This window comes from Gossypium arboreum, chromosome 8 (assembly GCF_025698485.1).
Source record: "Gossypium arboreum isolate Shixiya-1 chromosome 8, ASM2569848v2, whole genome shotgun sequence".
NCBI classification, from domain to species: Eukaryota; Viridiplantae; Streptophyta; class Magnoliopsida; order Malvales; family Malvaceae; genus Gossypium; species Gossypium arboreum.
In genome coordinates this window covers 22,322,514-22,327,522 of record NC_069077.1, presented here as the reverse complement: position 1 = coordinate 22,327,522, position 5,009 = coordinate 22,322,514, and the positions used below count along the sequence as shown (strand labels likewise).

Below are 5,009 nucleotides of genomic sequence, written 5' to 3'. Positions count from 1 at the left end.
AACCCATGGTGAGGGCACCTTTGCAATAGATCCTTGTATCTCTCCCATGCATCATAAAGTGTTTCTAAGTCCATCTGCACAAAAGAAGAGATATCATTACATAACTTAGCCGTTTTAGCCAGCAGAAAATATTTTAGTAGAAATTTTTCGATAATTTGTTCCCAAGTAGTGATAGACCCTCGTGATAACGAGTTCAACCACTGTTTAGCTTTGTTTCTCAGTGAAAAAGGGAATAACCGAAGGCGAATGGCATCATCAGAAACGCCATTAATTTTGAAAGTGTCGCAAAACTCCAGAAAATTCGCCAAGTGAGTGTTGGGATCCTCATCTTGCAAACCATCAAACTGAACAAACTACTGTATCATCTGAATTGTGTTAGGTTTCAGTTCGAAATTATTTGCAGCAATAGCAGGTCTAACTATACTTGACTCAGTTCCTGTTAAAGAAGGTTTAGCATAGTCATACATAGTCCGTGGAGCAGGATTTTGATTAACCGCAATTACAGGAGGTAGCTGATTGCCTTGGTTTTTAGCCATCTCTTCAATTGGGGGTTGAGTATCATCTTCTTTCTCGTTCTCAGTGTATCTTAAGCTTTGCCTTATTTCTCTTTGGTTTCTACGAATTGTGCGATCGATTTCTTCGTCAAACAGTAATGGTCCCGACGGGTTTCTTCTAGTCATAAACTATGCAAACCTGCCAAGAGAAGGAAAAATGAAGTTAATAAATAATAATAAAATTAAATTAAATTGCAAGAAAAAATAAATTGCTAAAGTAATAAAAATTGAGTGTTCCTGATATTTTAGTTCCCCGACAACGGCGCCAAAAACTTGATCGCAAGGTTTCGTGATAGGTTTTAAATATTTATAATTACTCGTTCTTGAACTAACTATTATCGCGGTATAGGCAAGTGTACCTATCAAACAGTAGTATAGTTTTAGCAAGATCGGATTGTCAAACCCAAAGGAACTAAAAGTACTAGTAATGACTGTCTTTTTATTATTTAGCCTAAGAATAAATAGGTTTTATTTTAATTAACTAATTATCTAAACTAAGAACTCACAGAGAAAAGGATTGGGGAATTAGTCTTAGGAAAATCGATTGAATGAAGACAATACCTAAGGAAAAATCCACCTAGACTTTACTTGTTATTCTGGCTCCGAATCGGATGATTTATTCATTCAACTTGTTCCGTAGAGATCCCTAAGTTATGTTATTATCCCTATTCAAGACTGATAACATCTAATCCCTAGATTGAATAACTGAGACTTTTCTCTAATTAACACTCTAGGGTTGCATTAACTCAATCTATGGATCCCCTTATTAGGTTCACCCTAATCTGGCAAAATCTTATCACCCTATTTCTAGGCTCGCAATCAACTCCACTTAATTATGACAAAAGTACTCTTAGACAGGGTCTATTCCTCCTCTGAATAAGAGCATGTCTTGAATCAGTATCCTGGGATATCAAAACAAGAATTAAGAACACATAATTAAGAACAAGTTAAATATTTATCATACGATTCAGAAAATAATAACAAGATTCATCTTAGGTTTCATTCCCCTTAGGTATTTAGGGGTTTTAGTTCATAACTAAATAAGACAACATTTCAGAAGAATAAAGAATACAAAACATAAAGAAAACCCAAACCTCCTGAAGGGAAATTGAGGAGAGATTTTCAGTTTTGATGATGAATCCAGCTTCCGAGATGGATCAATCGGCTTTCTTGGAGTAATTCCTTACCCCCTCTTCTCCGTCCTTTTCTCCTCTTCTAGGGTGTATTTATAGGCTTTGGAATGCCTAGAAGCCCTCAAAAGTGGCCTTTTCAGAATTGGACTTAACTTGGGCTTGGCAGGGACACGTCCGTGTGTGATTACTTCAGGCCGTGTTCGAGCCTGTTAGAATGGCACGGGCGTGTGCTATACCCTTGTGAGTCGTGCTCCAATTCTGTCAGATTGACACAGCCGTGTGGTTTGCCCGTGTGAGGAGCTCCAGGCCGTGTTCAGTTCGTACTTTGGCCTATTTTCTCTATTTTTGGCCCGTTTCTCGTTCATTTCACTCTCCTATGCTCTCCTAAGTATAAAACATGAAATTAAAGCATTAGGAGCATTGAATTCACCAATTCTAATGAGAAATCATCCATAAAATGCATTAAACATGGGGTAAAAGTATGTATAATTTACGGTTTATCACCCTTCATGAGTTCTAAAAGTTGTTTTGTGTATGTCTTTGTCTCACATTCAAATTTGATAATAACCTAATCTTAAGTCTAGTTTGGAAAAAAAGGTGTCTGGCCTAGTTCATCCAGAAGCTCATTAATAACGGGTATGGGAAACTTATCTTTGATGATGAGTTGGTTGAGCTGTCTATAGTCAATGCACAACCTCCAACTCCCATATTTCTTTTTCACCATGACTACAGGTGAAGCAAAAGGACTATTGTTATCTTGAATCACCCCACCTTAATTCATTTCTTAGATGAGTTTCTCTACTTCAACCTTTTGGACCACTGGATATATGTAAGGCCCCACCTTCACAACTTTGCCCTCATCAATCAATAGAATCATGTGATCTTGAAGTCGATTATGTGGTAGTCCAGTAGGTGTTTGGAACATATCTTCAAATTCTACCAAGAGTGCCTGTATATCTGGTTGCATCTGAGAATCTGGAATGGTGAGGGATGTGTATTGGCCAGTAGTTAGCAACATTGGACAAGCTCTATGTCCAACCATGTTAAAACATTTAGACAACTAACTATTTGATATCAGGTGCATACTCTCTAGAACAGTGCATTAAAGAATTTGATGTTGCCTTAAGTACTTGAATTGCATAGTCAAAGAGGAAAAATTCCATATGATGGAACCAAGAGACAACAACAATTGAATTCCTAATACAAGGTCACAAATCTTGACTGGCAGCACCAAAAAATCAATAAGGAAGTAGAAACCTTATGCCTCCCATTGGACAGATCGACATACCACTTGAATGGAAAGTCTGACCCTATTTTCCACCATCACCTTCAATGAAGTGGTCTACTCAACTGATAGATTTAGCCTCTTTATTAGCTTGCATCTAGGAAGCTATGTGTACTTCCAGAGTCCACTAAAATAATCACATCTAATTGGTTAATGTAAGCTAAAATCCTCATGGTATTATACTCTTAAGAACCATTTAAGGCATGCAAGGACAATACTGGTGGGTTGATCTCAGGTTCCTGGTCCACTGCCTCTAGTTGTTCATTTCAATCTAGGAACTCCTCAGAAGTTACTCTTAGAGTCACCCTCCTACTTAAGATTGGATTCTATCAAGAGTTGATACAATTAAGACTTAGCCCTTTTTGCTTCTGTCTTCCATTTTAGCTTGAGACAAAGTTTTGACAGTAGTCTTCTGCTGCACACTACTATTGGAATACCCTAAGATTGTTGGTGAGCTACTAGAGGTCAGCAAAGTCTTAGGTCTAGACAAAAATGAATTAAAGTGATTGACTCCACCTCTTGCAATGAAACTTCTCTTTAAAGGCCCCAATAAGATACCCTTTACTTTCCTAGCCAACAAGTAACCATCTACTAGAGTTTGGGATTTAAATATTCTCAAATACTGACCTACTTCAGGTTTCGGCTGGTTTAGGAGACTTTGAAAACGATTGTGGTATTGATCAACAAACCATAATTGCTTGAGTGAGACCAATTCTGACATGGGGTCCAGGTATGTGTCAGACTCAAAACGTTCCTTCAATCCCTTGGCATACACCTCCCAAGATAATTGAGGTAACCTTCCCTACCTCTACACAAAGAAGTGATGCCAATGCAGTGCCTTGCCATCCAAATACAACATGACCACTCTGACTTTGGCTTGCTAACTCACTCCTCCAGCTTTAAAAAATTGGTCCAACTTCGCCCACCAACCCCTGAAGTCTGTTCCATCAACTAGGCATTCTAGTCTGTAAATTTTGTAATTAGGTCCATGAAGGTAACATGAGTTGGCATTTCCATATTTGGTAGATCTCCCTTGAAGGAATCCCAGATAGAAGGCTTCTCAAGATACCCTTTCCCTTGTCTAGACTTGTCCCAACAACTATTAAAGAAGAGTTTTGAGCAAAATATTGCTCGAAAAGAGAATGAAGTTCAGTATGGATCTCACATTTGACAGTCTCATGGAAATTCTTAAGATGTGAGTCAATCTTAAAGTCAATCTTTACATGTAACTGAGACAGTTCTTGCTGCAACATGCTCATTTCCTTTTGTAACTTGGTAGTGACCCCATCGTTGGCCATGAGAATCGAGAGGTTCTGATAACTTTGTTACAAGAGAAAAAGAAACATCTAATAGAGAAGAGGAAGAAAGGTAGAAAATATAGAGAGAAAGGAGAAAGAGAAAGAGAAATTTGTTTTCCAATTTCATAACCATCATTTCAACCTTTGGTTTTGCTTTTTAGTGTAACGGCCTTAAAAAACCACCTGACAATTAACAGTCCACGTGTCCCCAAAATGAACCGTTTCATTAAAAGACTAATAACATTAAAGCGTTGTGTTTTAATGTTTCAACCGGCCTTCCCAAATGACCCCATATTATTACAATTAAAACAAAGATAAAGCACAATGTTTTTACATAACAATTAAACTAACTAAAATAACAAAAATTCAAACATTTGCAACAGCTTGCTATTGCCTCGAACACCATTACTTTCTTCTTCCATAACACTTTCCTTCAAATTACAACCAGCTGTATTGAAATAGAAATATAGAGACCAGATGCTTCGAATTCTGCTCGTATTTTTCCCTCTAGTAATAGGCCCTTTTAACTATTTGGCGCTACGTTGCTCTCACACGTAATGGCTGAATTTCTAAAGGAAAAAAATGAATACACTCATGTGGGATGCATACTCATCCGAGTAACATAAGTACAAAAACAGGATGAATCAAGGGATTTAATATTTAAGGCTGTTGCTTTCATCCCTCTCTATTATCTCAAGGCTGTAATTCTTGAAATATTTGAAAAATGATGCAGATAAAT

The 5,009-nt window shown here is 37.4% G+C and overlaps 1 non-coding gene across 1 annotated transcript; it reads left to right on the top strand.

The window, feature by feature from the left end:
• Positions 1-107, top strand: LOC128280257 (small nucleolar RNA R71). Its single transcript, XR_008270437.1, has one exon. It is a non-coding gene; the product is annotated as a small nucleolar RNA R71 (small nucleolar RNA).
• Positions 108-5,009: the final 4,902 nt, after the last annotated feature.